Source organism: Pipra filicauda, unplaced genomic scaffold, assembly GCF_003945595.2.
Source record: "Pipra filicauda isolate LSUMZ 115617 unplaced genomic scaffold, ASM394559v2 scaffold150_size2825430_pilon, whole genome shotgun sequence".
Classification (NCBI taxonomy): Eukaryota; Metazoa; Chordata; class Aves; order Passeriformes; family Pipridae; genus Pipra; species Pipra filicauda.
In genome coordinates this window covers 2,585,017-2,608,879 of record NW_024103996.1, presented here as the reverse complement: position 1 = coordinate 2,608,879, position 23,863 = coordinate 2,585,017, and the positions used below count along the sequence as shown (strand labels likewise).

The window sequence follows — 23,863 nt, the reverse complement described above, 5'->3', positions numbered from 1 at the left end:
TGCCATGGAAATCTGGGCAGCTCCTTGTCTGGGTTCCAGTGGTACTGGCAAGAGAAGGATGTGCTGGGGATGTGTTGCTGAGAGAATCACTCTCAGTTCTGCTCTCACTACACTGCACTGTCTTCCAGGAGTCCAAAAGCCACACTACTTTCACTGCAAGGCTTTTTCATTTTTATGGGCCTTTCTGTTAAATAATTGAAAGAGCAAGCTGTTAAAAACAAGAGCTTAAGGACAGTTCCTTATCTGCATTACTGGGGAATGCTCAGTGTTAATTGTTCTGAGTCGACATCGATGGGTTTTGTGGGTGTTTAAGGAAAAAAACAGCCAAACCACAGGGGAAAAGAGCAGTTCTGCTCCTTAGCTTTGACCAACAGGTCTTAAAACTGTTGGAGCTCTGGAGAGAGAGATCTGACTGCTGGGGATTGAAAACAGACTCACAGAATGGTTTGGGTTGGAAGGAACTTTAAAGGTCATCCAGTCCCACCCCCTGCCACGGGAGGGCTGCCTTCCACTATCCCAAGTTGCTCCCAGCCCAGTCCAGCCTGGATGTGAATACCTTCAGGGATGGCCTGTGAGCACCTACAGCAACTGCAGCTGTTTTTTTTTCCTTCATCATAGGTTTACAAATATTGGGTAAAGGGGAAGAAGGAGATGCAGGTTCCAGCTCCAGGCTTGGATCCTGCATCCTTGATTTTGCTGTGAGGTATCAGAGAGGCACCACAGCAGCACAAGAGATGCAGATCAGAGCATTCCCCTGGGAATGCAGGTGACTCAGGCTATGGAAAGGGTGTTGTGTAGCCTGTGCTGGAGCTTCCTCCAAATGGGAGATGACAGCCAGGAATGACTTTCCTGAGGTCAGTGGTTGGAAAGCAGCAGAGCCTTGTCAGCCTGTTCTGCCTGGATTAGGGTTACAGGCAGACAAGCTTGGGAGGGTGTGAAGGTGTGTTAAACAACTCAACTGGGTAATTTAGGTCTAAAACCTGACATCATTAGCGGGATATTAATTGGGGAATAGTCTCAGTCAAGGAGTGTATTTGCTCTCCAGTGCTGTCAGCAGGTACCATGAAATAAAGGCTGTGTCATTTTTCACCTTCTCGAGCAGCACATTCCTGAAGTTTCTGGTTTAAGCAGGTTCTGGCTCTGCTGGAATTGTGAATTATCCACGTACAACTGGATCTGAGCATGCTGATTTTGGGGAAAGTGCACAGATCAGTCTGACTTTGCTACAGCAAAGGCTTGTACAAAAATGAGTTTAGTTACCCAAAAAGAGGGATACAGTAGAGCAAAAAACTGTGCTTCGGTTGCTGTGCTGCAGGGGAATAATGGTCCCTAATGCTGCAAATCTTCATAAAAACTGGTTGTAAGATGCTTTTGAAATGATATGAAGGAAGAGCCAAACTCTGATATGAGGGGAAGTTATCTTGAATACGAACATCGGTGTGAACGCCCCGAATCTCAACTCCCAGACCCTCAAGTTCTCATCCAGCATGAGGACTCGGGAGAAGGCTCGGAGTTGATGGGTAGCACTGGTGCAAACAGCTCATTCCAGGTCACCAGGGAACATGTTTTTGGTTCCATGTGGGAAGAACTGTGTGGAGAATGAACAGGGAAACAATGAGAGCAGGCAAAGATGATGTGGAGATGTTGAACACAATGCTCCCAGATTTTGTGGACCTGGGACAATGTGGAATAAGACCTTAAAATAATCATGGTGTCCCTGCCTGTTGCAGGGAGTTGAAACCAGATGGTCTTTGAGACCCCTTCCAACCCAAACCATTCTATGATTCTGTGGTTCTGGATTTTAGGATGGGTTGTTTGTGATATGGATGATTAGGAAGCGCATGAAATAATTCAAGACCTTGTTAAGAATATTTTTGTCTGAGTTATGTACTCTGCCTGTGAAGCTGCAGAATGGTGGCTGAGAACTCCCCTGTTATTAATGAGAATTGGGTGATAACTCCAGAACTGTCTGGGTGAGGCACCACAACCAGACAGATAATTTGCATCCCCTTTATTGTGGCTTTGTGTGCTTTTATCACAAGGTGTGAATGCGAGAATGTAACACATTATTCTCACTGACTTGCTCAACTAGAACTACCTAAAATACACAGATTCCTCTGGAATTCAGCAACTTAGGCTCAGTCTGCAAGAAGGGCTGTGTGTTATCAGTGTTACCAGGCAGTTCAGGCATAATTTCTGCTGAGTGACTCTCTCCAGCAGTGGGATGTTTTATCTGTCTCTCTGTCAGCTCCTCAGAGATATCGCTGTGTTTTATTTGCCGATGGCCTTGATACACAAAAATGTGTTAAACTGATCCACAAGTTAAATTTCTTTACTCGTGGATGTCTCCTCATTCATTTCTGTTGGCATTTGCAGAGAATAATGAATATAATAACAAAATGGGCACGAACAACCCAATCACTAATGGTTTGAAGGAGACACTGGGCTCCTTGTAGATAAATACACAAACATTAGTGATTTTACCAAATCCTCTCCTCTTCCTTCTCCCAGGAGGCAACTAATCAAACCAAAACTATTTTTCGTGTCCCTAACTTGAAAATACAGCCCTGAATTGACACACCTGCTTAAGTGGGTTTGTACTGAGAATCAGAGAGTCCCCGTTCCAGTTTTTAAAGTCATTTCCACCGTGGTTGGGCTTTATAAGCTTTCACCTGACCAAATCCTTCCAAGCAACAGGATCACAACCTTGGCATGAGCATTGGGAAAAAAGAAAATGGAAGAGGTGAGGAAGGGAAGGTGTAAAACAAGCAGGGAAGGTGGGGAAATGCACAAAACAAGCAAAGCCTGCGTTTTTTTTAACTTGTGACAATTCCTCCTCACTTAGACCAGATGGAATGAGCTTCCAATGCTTTTGTTTTTAAACTGGTTTAATTTTGTAGCTGTGTGGGCTTTATTTATAGGCATGTTACAGCAATCATGGGCAGGCAAAAATAACACAACTTGCTTCTCTTCCCCATGGATGTCATAAACATGAGGTAAGGCTGGGGTTTTGTGAGATGTTTAACTCACTCCTTTTGATGTGGGCTGAGTCTGAGACGAGGTATCAGCGATGTGCAGAGTCTGGGGAATGGGACATGTGGTGGAGCTCCAGCACAAAAATCTCTTGTAATGACAGATATAGAAGTTCAGATCTGCACCCAAATATAGCAGGACTGGGAGGCCTTCAGCTTTTAAATCCACCTCTGTTTAATTCAGACTGTGAAAACGGCCCTTACCCTTTTACACTGTATCAAATCCAGCAGATTTAGCTGGAAAAACTACTTCTGGAGTAAAATCCAGCAAAGTGGACACCAAGATTTGCTGTTTGATCACTGAATTGTTATTTTTACACCCAATTCTCTTTGCCTGTGAGACTCTGCATGGATGTGGAACTGGAAAGCAGCTTTAAGGCTCTGATCACCCCGACATGGGGCTGTACATGTTCATGAACAAGGTGAGCTGTTGTCAGTATTAAGGGATAAGTTTTCTGCCTGAATGTAGTAAAATTGTAATAAATAACCTTCAAAGTGAGGATGTGCTACACTACAGTAAGTGAATTGAGTGCATTCTGTGTGGTCAATAACAATTTAAAATTGGCAGTATCTAATGAGTCGTACTGGTGTGTGTTCATAGGTTATACAGCATTTTCTAAGCAAGCACTGATTTTCAGAAGCAACTCCCACTGAATTTACCACTCTGAGATGATTTTTTTCCCATAAAATACATTCATGATCTCATTTCCATAAAGCCTATTTAATTTGCAAACTGATTAGTAAAAATACAAAGGGGGTAGGGGCTATAAAGTAGATTTGTTGCTTACATGTTTTTTAATATCTCACACAAATTCTCAGCAGTTCTTTAAATCGTGGCTGTCAGAAAGCAGAATATTAACAGCTAGTTCAGATAATCACGTGAATTTTTTATGCTCTCAGATATTCTAGATTTACTATCATTTCCTCAAGTGTGCCTGAATTATGGGACCAGACATCCTCAGTTCTACCTGACCTGTGGTCAGAATGGCCTTGAGACATCACAGCTCAAGAGCTTTGTGGAGGTATCCTGACATTTTAGCCTGGATTTTTGGCAGGCTCATAGGTTTTCCCTGGCTTTCACCACCACATCAGTCACAGCAAAGGATTGGCATGGCTAAGTTTGGCTTTTAAATTCTGCAGAACAGAACATCAGTGTTGATATTTCCTTGTCCTTTGCAGAGTCTGTGGTTGAGTTTGGATCTCCAGGTAACTAATGGTGTGCTGTGGTGACCAGTAGGGTTTGGGCACTGGTGGTGCTGGTCAGGAAGATGATTCGGCAGCTCTTGGGCTCCTTCTCTGTGTTCATTTCCACTGAACTTTCCTACTTTTTGTGTCCCCTCTGATTTAATTAGATATAAATTCTAATATATAATACTGTACGTGTGTCTCTCATGCAAAAATGCTTCGTTAGTGCAATAGTTAACTGGGAAAAAAACCCACAGTGATGATCTGATAAGGTACTTGTTTGTGAGCTTAATTAGTAGAAGGGTGCATTGAATATTAGGTGCTGGCCCTCTTGATAAGTAACTAACACTTTCTCTTCTGGTGCTCTTGCCCAGCTGCTTTTTATGTGTCAGTCTGAGGGAAAGGCACTGATTCCGTTCAAGATTAGAATTATCTTGAGCATCTTGTTAAAAATACACATCATTAATAATGGTGGAGTCCTAAAGAACACACGTTTTTCATCAAGGGCATCACGACATCCTTACAAAAAAAACCCCCAAAAAAATGATTTAATATCAGCCTTCCCCATTCTGTGAAGGCAGGATGCTTTCAATGCAACAGCACCTTAAACTCTGGGGCAGGAATTTCATTTTAGAACTGTTAGAACAATTCCATCTGAGCCTTTGGATTAGCAATATACATTATGGATTTCTCCTGAAACCAGGGACCATATGCCATCACTGTAAGGCAGAATATCAACCTCCAGGTAGGTGATAAATCAGTAATATCTGAGCACTGAGATCTTTTCCTCTGAATCTGAATTTCTAATGCCAGAAGAAAATGCAGCTTTTAACTTAGAACTGATATTTGTACTGGGAGAGAACAGATCATTGTAGTGGAGACAGAGCAGGCTCGTAGGACACCAACAGGCATCACACCAAGAGTAAGGAAATACGTTACTCTCCCTGCTTTCGTATTTTTACTATAGGTCTGTTCCCTTGAAATTCTACATTAAATTCATCTGAGTACATGGCTAGGACAGTTGCATGTCATGTGATTATTTTTGTTTATTTATTTTTAGCTAGTAGTTTTTCCAGCCAGCAGCCTGATTTTAACCTTGGTATATGCAGCATTCCTGGCAGCACTGTAAATGTGAACGGTGAGCACCATGGAACACTTTAAGAGAGGGAATAAATTCCCAGTTCATATCAGACCTGACCTGTTACTGGTTTGCCTTTTGTTACCGCTTGCCAGCAGGGAAAAAAAAAATGATTCTCAGAGGTTGGAAAAAACAGGTCTTCCCAAACTTCCCGATCCCAGAGCCTAATGAGTTAAATTTTCCTCCGAGCAGGATTTGAGCTGCTTAGACACACAAGGTCAAACGGAACCGCTCCATTACCTATTCTGACTCGTGCAGAGAGGGGGGCACGGCTCCTTTGGGACAGAGCCCTCGGGAGACGGTGACATAAGCAGGGAATATATTCCCTGCTCCCAGCATTGCAAGATGTCCCTATTTTTCTGGGGCCGGCTGCCCCCCCGCCTCCCCCAGGCTGATCCCAGCGAACTGCAGTCCTGCATCCCCTCGCTGCCGTAACTCCCTGTAAACATGGCATTAAGTACAGGCGTTGAGGTCACGGGAGAGGATTCGGACTAGAGATAGGGAGGCAAGATGGAAATGCAGAGCGGGAAGCTTGGGATGCCTTGCAGGATGCAAGGACTGTGACTTCAGGGATGGATCCCTGCTACCTTTTGTCCCGTTTTCCCACGGCGTTTTCGCGGCATCCCCAATTTGTGCCGATGGTGATGAGGGACTTGGGTGTATTAAATCGTGAGAGCCCTGCGTCTCGATATTCACACTTCACTGAATAGCAGCAGTTCAGCCCCCGAGGAGGATTTTTGGGTTGGTTTGGCTTTTAATAGCAAGTTAAGGGATGAACGCATCCGATGCTCCTCCATCGCCGCGCCGTGCGGACACTTCATTAGGACGGCTGAAGTTAATAAGCAGCGGTAGTTCCTCGCCATCAGCCATGTGAAAAGCTAAAGCACTTCGTGCATCCTCCGAAAATCCTCCAGCTACACCTCTCCCCTCCCAGGCACCGCTGGAAAGGGAGCAGGGAAAGAAAGGCTGGCATTTTGCTAGATCGGGATATTCTCTCCTTCTCTGTCACGAAAGTTATTGGATGCAGGAGCTGTTCCCAGGCAGGCAGATACGCTATTGCATAACGCTGGCGCTCAGCGCCAGCCTTTATCCTCATCCCTACGAAGTTTTCCGCTGGAAAAACCAGCGGAGCGGGGGGGGTTTTTGGGTCTGGGGGCGAGCGAGCCGCGGGCAGGGCTGTCCCTTACCTTATGCTTCCTCACGCAGAAGTGGCGGTCTGGGCGAGCATCTCCCTCCCGCCGCCGGGGCGAGCTGGGCGTCAGAGCCTCGGCGCATCTGCCGCGGAGGAGCCGCGGAGCCGCCGCCGCCGCGCTCCCCGCTGCCCTCATGGGCTGCGGCGGGGGCTCGGAGTCCTGGGGTCCCCTCGGCCGGGTCCCCGCCGAGGGGAACTTGTTGAGCGGGACCGGCGGGCGTCCCCCAGCCGGGCGGGAGCGGGGAGGAGGAGCCGGGGGCCGGGCTGGCGGCGGGGGCGGGCGGGGGAGGTGGGATGGTGGGATGGAGGGATGGAGCGATGCTCGCCGCGCGGGGTCCGCGCAAAATGAAGGGGGGAACCGGGAATCCGCCGCTCGCAGCCTCGCTAAAACCCCACAGTTACTCCTCTGTTTCCTCGACGCGTGGATTCGTTAATAATAGATTCATACACCGTCCCCGAGCACTCCGGTTTTCCAGTTGCGCTACGGGAGCACTGGAGCAGCCGCAGAGTGGGTGATGCTGATCCATTGGGAATCTCAGCGAAGCACTGGGTTAAAGCTACACGGCTGCGTTTTATTGGGAGGGCAAGTGTTTGAGGTGCTGAAGGAATAGATGCTCCCATTTGCTTTTAAAGCTCGGGGAAAATGGATGCGAGTTCAGAGCAAAGCACTTTGGTAGAGCAGCCGGGATTGATAAATGCGATAATGGGCTTAAAACTTCGATCCCATCTTTCCTCATTCTCTCTCAAACCACTTTGTCTTTTTATAGAAGGTTTAGTTTTTCATAGAAAAAAAGTTGGAAGTTAAATGGGTCGTGTGTATTTAACCAGACTGACTGACAGAAGATGTCACGAGAGGCACGGGAATTGGTCCGAGTTGGGAAGCGGTGGGTCGGTCTCCTTTCGTTCTGAGAATTCCAGTAGTTTTGCTGTTTAATACTTTTCACCATGGCATAAAACTCACCTAACCCAGGTGCCACCAGGTGCAGGCCACAGTTTCTCTGTGGTGGCACCGTCTTGGCCGTGGGTGGCGTTGGTGGGGATTGTTGATTTTGGGGTTACTGAAGCGGCCCCTGATTTGAATTGGCAGCTGAGAGCAGCCGGACAAGCCCGAACCGCCCAGTCAGTGCCAGGGCTGACAAACACCTCAGCACAGCAGGGAGGGACACCCGGGCTGGGCACTGCACGAGTCAGTGCATCCACAGGGCAGGATGCAGCAGAATTCCTGGCTGGAGTCCTGGGTGTCTTTCTGGAGTTAATTAGCTGGAGCAGCCCATTGCAGCAGGGAACGCACGGCGCTGCCGCAGCGGCCGGAGCATCGCGCCGGGGCCAGGCTGGGCAGGGGAGAGAGACCCCCAGAGTGGGCAGGGACATCCCTCTGGGCGCAGCTGCCACACAGACATCGGCGTGGAGATGGATCCACAGAATTCCTCACTGGTTAAACTGCAGTTTGGCTGTGCAGGACTGGAGCAGAGCAGTGTTCAACAAATCAGGCAGTCAGCAGAGGGCAGCTAAGTTGCTCTCCCTGCCTGTACCTGTCCAGGTACCCGACTGCCCTCCTTCCTCTGCTCCTTACTCTGCAAGTTTGCTGCTGATCCCTAAAAGAGGGTGTCCAAGGGGGTGATTTCTGCATCAGCTGCTGCTCTGCCCTGGGGTAGGGACTGGGGGCTCCCCAGGCCGGTAGCACAGCTTCGATCACACTGAAGATCTCTCATGGTATTTTATCAGAGATTCTTTGTCCCCAAGACATCAGTGGGAAGAATTAAATATCAGCTTGCTTATTGATAGGACAGCAACCACCATGCTTTTGCTTTTTTCCTTTCTCTGCTTTTCTTTCCACCAGTGCTGACTTGCTCTATTCCAGGTCCTTTGTGGATTTCTCTGTACCAAAATAAGTGTGTTTTTTGGCTGCAGCCTGTACACAGACGTGGCTAAAATTACGTGGTAGGGTGACCATGTTTTAAATAACGTGTGCTACTTGCACAGAGCAAATAGATCAGTGGTAGGAGATGCTGTTGCTTTTCTCAGGCTGAAGATGTGACTTTGTACAGACCATGATTACTAGAAGAAAATACTCGATATCCTGAGTGACTTGAAAGGAGAATCTCTCTGACAGAAGCAGCAGTTAAACATCATTCTTGTCTTCTCCATAATGATATTTAGAAGCTGTTGTCTCAGGGCTGATTAGCCTTGCACAGCATTATGCATATGCCCCATTTATAAACCATACAGCATTTTCTGTAGATTTTTAGGGAATTAGAAAGTACTTTCTAGTTCTGGACCAGATTCATGTGTAACTACTGACACCATTGGTGTGCCCAGGGACATTTCAGATGAGGGTTTGTGAAGAATGAAGTGCTTCCTGATTATTGTGGTTCACGTTACTGTAAAAGCACGTAGAAGTAAATACACTGGGAACTTGGAAATGCTTCATCATCCCCTTTGCCAATTTTTTAGCCTTTAAAAATGCTGAGCACAACTGTTGCATAATGAAATGTAGTGTCAAAGCAGTGCTTGAGAAGGGGGAGAGAGGTCGGGCTTCAGCCTGGGAGGATGCAAAGAGAAAAGAGACAGTTCATTTTAATTGTTTTAGATTACAGATTTATTGTTCCCTAATGGAGAGTCCTGCCTTCCCAGGTTGCCTTTTTGTCCCAGTGTTTGTCAGGGAGGGGTGAGCACTGCCCAGGGCTGTGATGGTGTGTTCCCATGACACGGGCAGGTGGGTGAGTGGAAGTCCTGCCTTGGACTTATGGAGTGAGGGAGAAAATCATATATTTGAGAGCATATATATATATATAGAGAGAGAGAGAGAGAGTGGTGTTCTCTGTGGAGAAGTACAGCAAGGGGTCCTTCTTCCACACTGCTAATTGCATAATAAATTTGGGGAGGAGTGTGTACGTATAAATGTTAATCTTCTAGCACAGCCTGATGTTACAGACTTCAGATTTTCCTTGATTTTTTTTTCTTAAATTCAGCTTCTGGGAGAGTGTGAGGAGACAGGGCACTACTGAATGACTGAGGTGCTGGTGTGGGAGGGTCAGCCTGTGCCCTCCTGGTTGGCAGCACCAAGACCTGTCCTCCCCACGCTCAGGTTTTGGCTCAAGGGCTGCTCCTGGGGGGCTGTGTGTGCTGAGCCAGTGTTCTGTGTGATTACCCTTCACTAGAATGTGCAGGTCCTACAGTGAAATGTGATTTTTTGGAACAGTCTATGAAGTTCTTGTCAGTCTTTGAGGAAACAAGCTGGAATCCAGCACATGGAAAAGCACGTGGCAGTTATCATTGGCTGTTCCAGGGAGCACCAGCGAGGGGAAGGTGATAAACCAACACCAAAGGGCTTTTGAGAATCAGCCTGAAAGCTGCTGTTCAAACTTCCCCTGGTTTGAAACGCTGAGGGGCAGGTTCAGGGGTGAGTTCAGGGCCCTGTGAGTAGGGAAGAGCCAAGGAAAGGACCAGTGTCATGTCCAGGTGAAGGATGGGCTGGAGATGCCCCTTGGCGGGCTCTGCTGAGCTGCTGATGTGTCTGGGGCTCGGGAAGGTGTCACAGCTTGGGACCATTCCTGCAGGGCCTGCTGCTGGATCTGCATTCAGTAAATTAGGAGGTGTAATTTAAGTCCCAACACTAAATACCTGAGGTAGGCTCCAAGGGATATACACAGTCCTTTAGGACCAGCCTAATTTGTCTCAGAACATTACAGACTCTGTTTTAGGTGAAAGAAAGGTGAAGTTCACTGGATTTGAAACACAGATGTGGACAATGTTATGTCTTTTCTCCCTATAGTCACTTGGGCCCAGTGCTGTCACCCAGTCTTTGCTAAAAGCAGGTATTTTGACATTGCTGAATCTTTATTCCCATGGATTAGGTGGTTTTTTCCAGGCCTTTGGATGACATCTGCCTGGCTTCCTGGACTACATTGGTTATTTGTTTATTTACTTATTCCAGCCTGCCATTGGAAGAAAAATGGTGGGATGTTAAATATGCTTCTCTGCTCCAGCTGAGGTGGAGGCAAACTTGGCTTGAATTTCAAACAGGTCTCCATGCAGTCAAATCCTTGGAGGTGCTCCTTGCTTTGAGGAAGGATTTATTCTGCTTGGCTGGGATGCCAAAGAAATAAGGTGTCTCAGAGACCTGTTCAGCAGGAATTTGAGGGATTTGATGTAGTGTCTTGCACCATGATAAGTTTTTTCCGTGAGCTTGGACAATTCATTTGAGCCTGTGCTGTTGTCTTTCTTTATCTGTTGAAGATAATCATTATCTTTATCTTTTGAAGATAAAGTGGATTTCAGCCTATGTGTGTAATACCCATAATCCCTGTGTGCAGCTAAAATATTAACCAGCTCATTGAGGGAACTGCTCTTTGTGGGTTTGCTGCTCTAAGAAAGAAAATGCTGAGTAACCTCATTAGCTCTGATAGTTACTTCTGTGCTTTGTTGGGATAAGTAGGAGCAGGATTCAGTCCTCTCTCTCAATTTCTCTTTAGAAGAAAATATAACAGCAGGTTTCAGCAGCTAAAGCTGAGATTTTGGGTTCCAGTTGAATGGTGTCCCATCAGGAACCCAGATTGCTGTAGATGTTTATCATTCATACAAAGAAAAAAATCAGAATTTTCTTGGAATAAGAGTGGGAGTTTTTTCATATTTTCACTGTGTTTCTAGTTCGGAAAAGTTCCTTTTCAATACACAGATATTTTTGGGAAGAGAACTAAAGTGGTTGGAAATCCTTGTTTGTTCTTCTGAGGATGAGGATTCTGATCTCTGGTGGTGAGGAATCATTTGTTTGATCAAGATGTTCTCAGTAGGTGCTGAATTCTGCCCTGGTTCCATTATCATGCAGCTTGTACAGTGTGGAAATAAATGAGGGGCTGGGAGAGTGTGATGTATGAGACCCTAAATGGCTGCATTTTGTTCAGATTTGAAAGGCAGTTTAGCTTGTCCTCATTACTGATGACTTGTGCTTTTATAGCCCTTCTTTCTGCATTTCAGAAATCCTTTGTGCCCATCTGAATAATAAATCACCCTGTTTGATTTGCTCAGCGAGAGCAAATGTGGAATTACATCCTTATTAAGAGAAACTGGGAGTGTGGGGGAATTTTTTTTTTAAAGGAACATTATACCAACTTTGTTAATATTTTGGTTTGTCTCGTTTATTTTATTACTTTTCCAGATTCCGGGGATTTCTCTCTGACTGCTTTATGGCAAAGGGAAAAATACTGCCCTGCTTAAAAATAAAAAAATCTGATCAGACTTCTGATTGCCTTCAGACAAATAGTTTCAGATGTAAGCACCTAATGAAATTTGGAATGAGCACGAATTCCATCTTAAAATTCAAGTTATGGACCAAAAAAAAAGGCAGATCTAACAAATAATGGGGATACTGCATCTGCTTCCTATTTGCTCTGTGGTGGAATATATTATTTATACAACATTGATTTCATTAGATGGAGGATTTAATGCAACTTTTCTGTCAAACTGGAGAACATTCAATGTTATAAAGTAATGTAAACTCCCAAACCCTCAGCAAGGTTTTCTCAGTTGAAATATTGAACTATTTAAAATTTGAATAGAGCATAAAAATATAGACTTTTATATGCTTTTACATGTTACCCTGAAGTTAGAAGCCCAGAGAGCATCCTGGTCCTATTGCATAATGTTTAACAGGAAAAACAAGCTAAGATTAAATGTATGAAGCAAGTGAAAAATGAAAATATGAAATTATGGAAGAGAGAAATAAGTGACCAGAGCAAATAGATGTAAATTGAACACACCATTTCTGCAGGTGCTCTGAGTCTAAACCAAAATTAGAGATTTTGGCCATAATGCTGAGAAATGAACTCTTTAGCAGAGTTTCTAAAATCCCTGAGCAGGCACCAAAATCTAATTGCCCTCAATAACTTTGATACACGACACAGAGATGTGGTGGCAGTGAATAAAAAGAGATATAAAGAGGCAGGTTGCAATATCGTGGGCACCCCAAATTTAACCATATGCTCACAATTAAGAGCTTCCACTCCTTTATTTATTTTTTTTCTAAATAAAATGACCTAAAATCTTAGCTTTTGCAAATAAGAATATGTTACATTCATGACTGACTGTGCAGACACCTAAATCTTTTATGTGTTAAAATACATGTGACTAAGTTTTAACTCAGGAATATAAGAAGTTATTTTTAAAGTCCGAAAATCCTAAAAGCACAGGTTATTTAAATAAGTTGTGTTGTGCAGGAGCCTGATGATAAATATGGGAAGCCTGATAATGACATTAAATGAGTTTACAGTTGACAGCAGGAGCCAAGTGAAGTCCTTCTTAATCCGTGGTCTGTAGCTCTTCAAAATACAGTTCAATAAACTGTCTCTGTCCTTTATAACTTCTGGGCACTATATTAAAAACCATTAAAAGCAGCACCACATTTTGATTTTCTTCAATTTTTAAACAATTTTAAATATTAATACGTAGCAGCAGTTGAGGAGCATAATTAGCAGATGCCTTAAATCCATGGGTGTCCATCAGCATTGCAGGAAAACTCAATAACTGAAGGGGCTCTTGGGAAGGAGGGAGAAACCTCCGAAACCACAGAAATAAATTGGTAGTTTTGGTCATACTGTGAAACTTCCTCGATTTGCTTCTAGGAATTCAAAGTGGTGCCCTAATATTTGAGTGTCTCCACATCCCTCCCTTGTCAGTGCCCTTCTGCCCGAGCCTGGATGGGGAAATTTTTTGGGTGAGAGCTGGAATGATTGTTCCTTGTCTCCAAACTTTACTTGACTTTATGCATTCCCTCGGTGGCCTTGCCTTTGCTGCCTGGCTCCAGGACTTTCGGAGACACAACTTCCATGTTTTTCACCCTATGTGGAAAATAAGTACCACAGTTAAAAGTACCATCTCATATTTGTTTGAAATTCATCTCCTGTTCACTCCGGCAGCTGCCTCCTGTTTTTCAACCTGTGAAATCTGGAACACCAGCTGTGCACTCCTTTCGTCCACCACCACTATGGATTTGGAAATCTTGGAAAAATAGAAATCCCCTCTCTGTCTTCTTGGAAGAATCTGTGACTTTGTGGCCTCTTCTCAGGAGGGAGCTTCTCCATCTCCTTGTCCTGGAGGCAAAGACTGGTTTGGGTTGGAAAGGACCTCAAAGACCATCTCATTCCATCTCATTCTACCCCCCTATCCACTAGCCCAGGTTGCTCCAAGCCCCATCCAACCTGGCCTGGGACACTTCCAGGGATGGGGCAGCCACAGCTTCTCTGGGCAACCTGTGCCAGGGCCTCCCCATCCTCACAGGGAAGAATTCCTTCAAAATATCCCATCTAACTCTGAACTCCAATAAAAATCTCTCTCCATCTTTCTTCCAAATCCCCTTTAAATGCTGAAAGACCACAAGGTCTCCCTGGATCCTTCTCTTCTCCAGGCTGGGATTTTAGTTGCCCTTGCCTGTACCTCCTGCAATCCCTTCTGTCCCCCTCAAGCTGTGGAGACTGTATTTATTTACTGAACTCAAGTTTTCCTTCCCTGTGAGTTGCTGTAAATCCAAGTTTTCCTCGAAGGCTGGTAGGAAACACCACCGGGGCTTTATTTGTGAGCTGAGCTTTTCCTGGGGCCGACGAGCTGGGCTGAGGAGCTAATGAGGTTTGTTTGGATGTGTAATTCTGTTATTTCACATCAATTACCCAGTGACAGATAAGCTCTGCAGGAACTGATTATCTAAATAAAGGGCTTGATATCCTGGGGGAAAGCTGCTGGGGACTGAAGGTGATGCTAAATGGACAGGGAGGGACATCCTGTGACTGATGCTTCACCTCACACACGTTTTTTGGTGGCTGAGACAAGTTGGGGGGAAAAAGGACAAGCCCCTTTCTCTTGTCACTGTAAAATCACAGAGTGGTTTGGGTTAGGAGGGACCTTAAAGCTCATTCCATTCCCACTCCCTGCCATGGGCAGGGACACCTTTCACTAGACCGAGTTGCTCCAACCATGTCTTGATATCCCATAAGAGCTCATTTAATAGATAATTTATGATGTGATATTTTTCACAAAATTTTAATTGAACTTGAAATTATCTTTTGGGGGTTTTTTATGTTTGTGTTTGTTGGTGATTTTCTTTAAATGAAAACTGTTTAATTTCAGGTGTTGTCCAAAATTACTAGGTGAAGATTACTGGCTAGAAAAACCCCAGTGACTGGAAAAAGCAAAATGCATGTTAGTTTTTACATTTAATAAGGAAAAAAAAGAGTTTTAGTAATACACAGGGATACAATGAGTACTTCCCTTTTATTTATTCATGTTTATCACTTGCCTTGAATTATAAACATATTAATTCCTACCTGCTAGTTAATGACTTTGGGTGATATTTGTACTCTCTTTATGCAGAAATTGCCCATATACCTCACAGTTACTTATAGGAACAGACTTAACCAGGGTTACTTCTGTAGCCTTGAGAGACTTTTGTCTTGCTCTAAGTAGCTTTTCTAAGGTATTTTTAAAGCATTTTTTTATAATCCTTTTTTTCCCCTCCCCAACAGATGAGGAGTATTTTCAGCCATACCAGCAGAAGTAATTCTTACTCTTTTCAAATCTCATTTTTGCCAAATGTCAGGAGTGGGATGAGTCCTGTAGGCTCTGCCACCACACGGGGTTGGTTTATTCTCCTGCTGTTGTTTCAAATGTTACACCTAAAAAAATCGTGGTTATGATGGTTCTAAATGCACAGAAATTATGTCAGGAAAAGTACTTTCAAAATAATGATACTATTGCAATAAAATAGGAATAAAACATTTCACTCCTGTTTTGAGAACTGAAGATGGGATTAATTGGGATTTTTGAGATCTCTCAGGTGTTTTGCTTCTCCAGTTTTTCATATTTTCAGTATATCTAAGTAGTACTGTATCATATAGAAATATTTGAATTCTATAGTATTTTAATCATAGAATCACACAATGGTTTGTGTTGGAAGGAACCTTAAAGCTCATTTAGTTCCACCCCCTGCCATTCCACTGAGCTTTTGCTGTGCACTAGTTTGAATTTTATTTATTCTTTCTTAATATTTGTTTCACATTTTGAATATATATCAAAGTTCCTTTGCCTCAGTTGTGCCGTTCTGAGAGGATTGAACTTGGCAGAGTCTGGGATGGGAAATCCTGGGGGGGTCTGGGCATGGAAAAGAGGTTCTACTTAGTCTTGTTACTGCCCAACTGGGAGGAAAAAAAGGAGAAGAGGGTGTGGATGATGGAATATCCACGTGCATTTGCTTGGAGTGATGTGGGAAGGGTGAGCTGAGCTCTGTGGACCAAACCAGCCCCTTCCCACCACCTTCCCAGGCACACGACCAGTCCCTCTGCTGCCACTGCAGCCAGAAGGGTTGATTTGTACTTTGGAACATTTTAAATCACTGGTTTTAATCTTGGTTTGGATTTAATTGCTTTTTTCAAAGAGAGATTAGTTCTCATTTAGGTGTGGATTTGTAATTAAAAAACATCTCTCAACTTAAGTTGCTTTTGTTGCCCACACGCATCAGCCACACGTGTGGGAAAGCAATTACAGAGCTGAATATACTGAATATACATTTAATCCTGGTGTTAATGTGAGGGGCATTGTTAGAACGTGATAAATGACTTCTTATTTGGGAGGGGATTTACTTTTTTCCCTTCTGATTTCTGCCAAGACCAAGTTGAGAGGAAAAAATGAAATTCAATTATAAATCGAAATTTATTTCAGTGGTGGAAAAACAGCACTTCAAAAGGCTTTGTTGTTGCTGGAATATACAGAGAGTGTTGGATATGATGAGGAAAATTACCAAAACATGTTTTGCACTTTAGAGGTAGTGAGTTGTTCAATAGGGAAGTTATTCCCCTCAGATGTTTTAGGTGGGTTTTGGTGGGATTGCAAGCGTAGAAAAACCTGAATTACCTTTATCTGGAGTAGAGCCACCTGCTCAAATATTCCATTCCTTCCTTCAGGAGTTGGAGGATATCCCTGGAAGTGTCCAAGGCCAGGTTGGACAGGGCTTGGAGCAACCTGGGCTAGTGGAAGGTGTCCCTGCCCATGGCAGGGGGTGGAACTGGATGAACTTTAAAGGTCCCTCCCAACCCAAACCATTCGGGGATTCTGTGCCCTTGGTTTTTCCACGGAATGGAAGAGGGAATGAGATGTCCTGGTTTTAAAATATTTAGTTTGTTTCTCGACTTCCAAGTCTCTGATATTGATCTGAAGTCAATAGAATAAATTGAATTTCAAAATAAGAATTATGTGTGGAGGGGGGAATTCCTGTTTCCACACTGTGGTTTATTTGCTCCGGGAAGTTTGTCCTTTACCCAGCTGATAGTCCCCTTTTCTCCTGCTGGTGTTGGATTTCTGCTGAGTTCAAGTAGGAAAAGGATAAAGAACCTTTTATCAGCAGCATCCTATTGGAGCTTATTATGCTGAATGTTTTGGTCATTGTTCCAAATCTTAATAAAAAAGGGTTTTAATTAATTCAGTTTTCTACAGTAGAAACGTTCATCTCCTTTTGCTTAGATTGCATGTTAGAGATTGATTTCATATTCTTTTCATGAGGTACCTTTGAAGCTCTTCTGGAGACTGTTTAGCAGGAGGTTGTCTGAGAGAATCCCCCAAAGTATTCTGAATTACTGTGAGTTTAATAAGAAATAAAATTCAAATTTAATAATGTTACAGGAAGAATTGGGTCATTCTTGGAGACTCAGCCCACATATTATCATTTCAGGTTCTGCAGAGGAGTCCTTCCCTGTTCCCTTTAATTAACTGCAAAGTATTAAACAGGTCTGTGTTCCTTGAGAATGTATGGAATGGAGATGTGGCTGCTCCTCCAAATAACTACAGGGAGTCTTCCAGAAAATGGAGAAATCTGAACTTTTGGCTTTTTGTTCTTGAAGGGAAACACTTGGGAGTTTTTCCTGTGCTCCTGGAAACCCTGCACACGTTGGACAAAATGGAACAACCTGAAGGAGTTACAGGCAAAGTGAGATTGTCTGTGCAAGAGGCAACCTGTGCATGTAGGACAAGGATAAAACTCTCCTCCTCTGCTCTGGAGCCAGGCTGGGAGAGCTGGGGGGGTTCCCCTGGAGAAGAGAAGGCTCCAGGGAGACCTGGGAACCCCTTCCAGTGCCTAAAGGGGCTCCAAGAGAGTTGGAGAGGGACTTGGGACAAGGGATGGAGTGACAGGACAAGGGGAATGGCTTTCCACTGCCAGAGGGCAGGGATAGATGGGATACTGGTAAGGAATTGTTGGCTGTGAGGGCGGTGAGGCCCTGGCACAGGTTGCCCAGAGAAGCTGTGGCTGCCCCATCCCTGGAAGTGTCCAAAGCCAGGTTGGACGGGGCTTGGAGCAACCTGGGCTAGTGGAAGGTGTCCCTGCCCATGGCAGGGGGTGGGACTGGATGGGCTTTAAGGTCCTTTCCAACTCAAAGCAGTCTAGTATTCTGTAAAACTTTCTGGTATACAATTCCCATGGGATAACAGTGCTGATATTCCCATCTGTCCCCACGGGAGAGCTGGAAGCTGGATGCTGGATCCAGGTTCTTGCTATGGCTCTGGTTCCGTGGCCAGCAGAGCTCAGCCCACAGCTCTGCCACAGCCTGGCCTGGGACCCCATGGAAATGCTCTCTCTCGTGGTGCTTCTGGTTTTGTGCCTCTGGCATGGGAATAATGGGATTTCTCCTTCCTCTGGTGACTCCTGTTCTAACTCTGGACCAGAGCTGCAACCTGTGCATCAGCAGGAGCTCTGCTCCTCCAGCCCTCACCTTACATCTCTCCCAGAGGAGCACGGGGGTGATTTGGGAGCCAGATTCCAAGGGAAGAGGCAGGTAAGGTGAGGATATTCCAGTGGGCAGGGAAGAGCAATCTCACTTCTTTGAAATGCCGTGTTTGCTCCTACTGGGTATTAATCTGTACAGCTCCTCTTAGCTGTCAATGTTGGGACAGAAATTCTAACTGGAAATGGATCCTGTCTGGAAATTTTATTTCTCTTGTTTACCGTGGTGGTGGGTTTGTGTAAATACCGTTAATTTTGGTGCTCTAATGTTAAATATCACGTAAAATTGAACTTAAGTTAGAGAAGTCATAACGAAGGACCAGCCTGTTATCAGCAGTGCTTCTGTATTTAATCAGTTCTCCTGCTCTTTGGGGAGGAGGGAATGAGAACATTGCCTGTGATGGGGATTTCATTTTGATATCATGCAAATATGAAGAGAGCCTTGTCTTTATTTTTACCACTGATGAGAACCTGGCAGTAATTCCTGTCTGCAAGGACTGTGTCACCTTCTGCAACCCTGAAAGCTGAGAGCAGCACATCCCATCCTGCTTCCCCATGAACCCCCTTCCCATATCCACTGTTGTCTCTCCCAAAAATTTGGTAAGGGAACAGCCCCCAGGGTATAGTGTGATAGTTTATGCTCTAAACAAACCAAAGGTGGGAACTAATTAAAAAATGCAAAAGCTTCCCCCAGGAGACCTCCTACAAACAGCTTTTTAATCCAGGGATATCCAAACTGCATGGTTTTATCAATTAAATTTTGATTGCACATATTTCTTATCTTTCAAGCTCACTGAGCCCCTCAATAAACCAGTTGCTAAATAATTTATGTCACAACAGTCAAATGAGAAGCAACAAAAGTGGAATAATTTGTCTTGAAAATGGCTGTTGCTTTTAGGTGCGTGTTCATCTGGCAGCATCATCTGCCTGGTGTGAACAGGGGGTTCATTTAATAGATGATAAATCTTCCCTTAATATTCCCTTGGTTTGTCGTGGGGATACCTCAGTGCAGTGATTTGCCTGCTGCAGAGCCAATATCCATAATACCTGTAGCCATCCCAGTTCCTGGGATTGTTGCAGGCATTTCCAACACAGGATGCTGCTTATCTACACTTTTCTTTTCTTAAGGTATTTTGCAAACTTTAAATTCTTTGCCTGGTCTGCACCAATGTCATCACTTTGTTTACCTGGCTTTCAACTTTCATTGTGTTTGATAAGTAAAATGGAGTTTCTGATTGCATTAGTCTTGTTTTTATTTTTGCTCCCTCAGGGATTTCTTGAGAGGGACTTTGGACAAGGGCATGGAGTGACAGGACAAAGGGGAATGGTTTTAAAGTGAAAGAATGTAGGGTTAGATGGGATATTGGGAAGGAATTCTTCCCTGTGAGGGTGGTGAGGCCCTGGCACAGGTTGCCCAGAGAAGCTGTGGCTGCCCCTGAATCCCTGGAAGTGTCCAAGGCCAGGTTGGACAGGGCTTGGAACAACCTGGGCTAGTGGGAGGTGTCCCTGCCCAGGACTTTAATGTCCCTTCCAACCCAAACCATTCTGGGATTCCATGAAAATGTCAGTGACATCTCTCTGCTCTGCTGTGAGTTTGAGTCCTTGTAGCCCTTCCTCAGAGGTTGCTCCTCTCTTTGGAAGCTCTTCCTGGTAAATGGGCCCTCCAGCTCTTGTTCCTTCTGCATCTCCTTCCTCGTCCTTCCCAACGTGTCCTGTTATCACATGGAATGGTATGAATGGCTTTGAGCACCAACCAGTTATAATTAAAATAAAAATAAGGAATTCTAAGTCCCAGAATGGTTATATTCCCACGTTCAGTGCTGCATTTTTGCAGAATTACTTAAAAATATATTTATATGTCATTTCCTTTTTATTTTATCCTATTTGAATATTGGCCATTGCCATAAATACAGTTGTTTTCTGTATTTTATGACTACATTTATAATTCTATTACCAGCATTAATAGATGTGTAAACCAAGATACCTAGAACAGATTTATTGAGGGCAGTTCTCCAGATTTTTGGTGAAATGGTGTTTAGCATAGCAGGGGGAGAAAAAAAATGGGGAAAGGAAATTGCATTTAGAAAACCAGAAACAGTCCTGACCTTGAGGACTGTTAAGCACTGTGGGTTCCATGGAAGAGCCTCCTGTTCAATCCTGACACTGTGTGGAGCTTTTAAAAGCAAAGCATTTTTGGTTAAAATGGACTTCTTTGAAAAAGAGCCCTAAAAACATGATAAATGTTGTTGTTAAAATGTCTCATTAATTTTTTGCTTGCTTTTTACAGAAGTTACTGCAAACCACTTTCAAAGCAGGGAATGCTTTGTGTGTCTTCCCATTGTGTGGATTTTGGAGTTTCTAACCAGTGAACCTTTTGCAAAGTGAATTCCAGTTGAGCTCTTGTGATCTAAGAATCCCAGACTGGTTTGGGTTGGAAGGAATCTTAAAGCCCATCACATTCCACCCCCTGCCATGGGCAGGGACACCTCCCACTAGCCCAAGCTGCTCCAAGCCCTGTCCAGCCTGGCCTTGGACACTTCCAGGGATCCAGGGGCAGCCACAGCTTCTCTGGAAATCTGTTCCAGCACTTTACCACCCTCACAGGGAAGAATTTTTTCCTAATATCTGGTCTAAACCTGCTCTCTGTCAACTTTAAGCCATTCCCTCTTGTCCTGTCCCTCCAGGCCACTCTCAGTAGTCCCTCTCCATGTTTTTTGTGGTCTCCTTCAGGTATTGGAAGGCCCCAGTTGGGTTTGGGTTCTGGTTGTGATCTCTGTGAAGATCCTTTTCTCCTCAGAGGTTTCCCTGGATTCAGAGCTGTGGGGCTTTTTACCCTGCTCTTTAGGAATATAGGATTTTCCTTCTAATGAAACAATAATCACGAGTTCCTTCTGAAGCAGCAGATCAGAACCCATGGAAGTGTTACAGCACAGGAAACTGTCAAAGGGAGATGGCTGAGTACTTTTACCTTGCTGGGGCTCACTGGGCTTGGGAAGGATTTGTCGGAGGAGGGTGATGGAGAGCTGCTCTCAAACAGGGCAAGGTGTCTGTAGGTTTGGTCCTCTGTTAGCATCTGGTAGTTGAAAGAAGTTTGGAAACTTCTGGACAGGGATTTTTTGCTAAGAACCAACTGAACTACCTTCCCCAAAAATGGTATTTCAGAGAATCATGGGATCATTTAGGTTGGAAAAGCCCTCTGAGATCATGAGGTCCAGCCATTCTCCCAGCACTGCCAAGGCCACCACTAACCTGTGTCCCCAAGTGCCACATCCACATGGCTTTTAAATCCCTCCAGGGATGGGGACTCCACCCCTGCCCTGGGCAGCTGTGCCAGGGCTGCACAACTTTTTGATGAGGAAATTTTCCCTGCTCTCCAGTCGAAACCTCCTGGCACAACTTGAGGCCCTTTCCTCTTGTCCAGTCTCTTGTTACTTGGGAGAAGAGCCCACCCCTCACCTGGCTCCAACCTCCTTTTTCAGGTGGCTGTTTTTCCCTGTGGTACTCAAACTAATTTATTTCAGTAAAACACGAAGTAGGAAACTGAAAAATGAACTTTTGTTGCATTTATGTCGCATCCACAAAGTGATTAGTGTTAATTGCAAGAGCTTTTGTCGACTTAAACTTTTATCTGAGGAATGTTTTGCTTCATAGTTTGCCACGTAGGAGTTGTGCTAAGCCATTCCTGCAGGGACCCAGCGTGGAGCTGAGCTCTCCAGTGTTCTCTTTTATGGAAAATGCCTCATTTGTGTGGCCTGGAAGAGCTCCTGGATACAGCACTTTGCAGGAAAGGGACTGGGAAGTGCGGGCTGGGTTGGGACTGCTCTGCTGTGGGAAGGGCTGAGCCCGTGGGGTGGCAAAAGAGGAGTGGGTAGATCCTGATCTCCTGATGGTGCAGGATTGGTCCCCAAGACAGGGAAAGCTGGGAGCTTGTGACTCCTGGCAGCAGCAGAATAGTTCTGCTGTGCCCGAGGGAGGCTCCGGGGGGATCTGACTGTGCCCGAGGGTGTCGAGATGCCAGAGGCAGATTCCTCACTGCAGTTCTCTCCATCCTTGGAGGTTTGAGATCTGGGTGAAGCCCAGAGGAGCCTGGTCCAACCATGGAATAACAGAGTCATTTAGGTTGGAAAAGACCTCCAAGGTTATCAAGTCCACCCTGTGCCCAATCCCCACCTTGTCACCCAGCCCAGAGCACTGAGTGCCACGTCCAGTCATTCCTTGGACACCTCCAGGCATGGGGACTCCACCACCTCCCTGGGCAGCCCCTTCCAATGCCTGACCACCCTTTCCAGGAAGAAGTTGTTGATGTCCAGCCTGAACCTTCTCTGGCACAGCATGAGGCCATTTCCTCTTGTTCTGGAACCCTGGAGCAGCAACCCTGGAGAAGCCTCCTGAGGTTCCTCCTATAGATCATTATCCCAGTAGGACACCAGGATGCTGTTCCTTTGATGCCCCACCTGTGAAGATGGAAAATTTCCTTAGACCTTTTGCACTTTTCAGGAAAATCAGGTCTTTTTAATTCTTTCCTATTTTGGAAGCTGGGCAGGACCTGATCATCGGCATTGAAGCCTTGTGAAAGATTTCCTTTTAAAACAAGTTTTCAATTGACTGAGACTGAATTGTAGAGATCAAATCAGGATCTATAAAATATGTTATGAGGCAAAACAAGATTTTCAAGACTAAATAAAGTGATATTCACCTATAAACTCTGATATCAGTGTTCTGCATTCTGCATAGCCTTACCCTGGGTTGACCTAAAAGAGGTTTTGCTGTCGAGGCAAACCCTGAGCTCCTTAAATCATATCAAATAGAGGAGGTGGCACATCTTTTCCAGGAGCTGTGGGAGCAAAATTTATCAGTGAAAATACCTTCCCGCATCTTGATTGGCAAAAAGAGGCTTTATAATAATGTTTGTGGCAGCAGGAGAATCCCCAAATATTTATCACTCCCGCTATTGCAGACGCTCACTTGTGTTTCTCAAAGGGAAAAGACTCCCATGTTTTATTCCCCGTGTCAAAAAGGCAGGATTTGGCCTAAGGAAATGGAAAATAGTGGGTATTCAGTAAGAAAATGTGATAAATGGGAACATTTGGTACTTGTTTGTATTCTGCTGGTGAATTTACTGTCAGATTTTCTATTCCAGGAAAAGAAATGTTTGTTTTAATACTGTGAGAAATACATGTATGGATTTACATACATATATATATATATATATATATTTATGGACCTTAGGGGGTTTGCTTTGTTTTGGTTCTTTTTCCTGCTCTTACTGGTGTGATGCTGCTGGTAAAAGCTTCAGGAATCTGTGTCAAACTCCCTTTGGGATGCACTGAAAGCTGCAATTCCATCCAGCTCATTAAATATTACACAATATAAAATATTCTTTAAAACAAGAAGTGATGGGAGACCCTCTGCCTTACCCATGTTGGGTTGTATAATATCTTTATACAATAAATTGTATTAAATATATTATTTAAGTGAGCAAACTGGTCTGCTGACAGATTGAATTTTACATTTTCACAAGCCAGTACCCTTAGAAGTTACCAAAAAGTTGAAATTTG

General features: G+C 44.5%; 2 protein-coding genes across 3 annotated transcripts in view; one reads left to right on the top strand and one right to left on the bottom strand.

The window, feature by feature from the left end:
* The window catches only part of INSYN2A (inhibitory synaptic factor 2A), a 42,375-nt gene extending 35,575 nt beyond the window's left edge, over positions 1–6,800 (bottom strand). The window contains exon 1 of the mRNA XM_027737069.2: positions 6,543–6,800. The gene's annotated coding sequence lies outside the window, so the exon portion shown is untranslated. The remainder of the gene's footprint in view (positions 1–6,542) is intronic.
* DOCK1 (dedicator of cytokinesis 1) overlaps positions 1–23,863 on the top strand; it is a 277,725-nt gene that overhangs the window by 124,949 nt on the left and 128,913 nt on the right. The window lies entirely within an intron of this gene.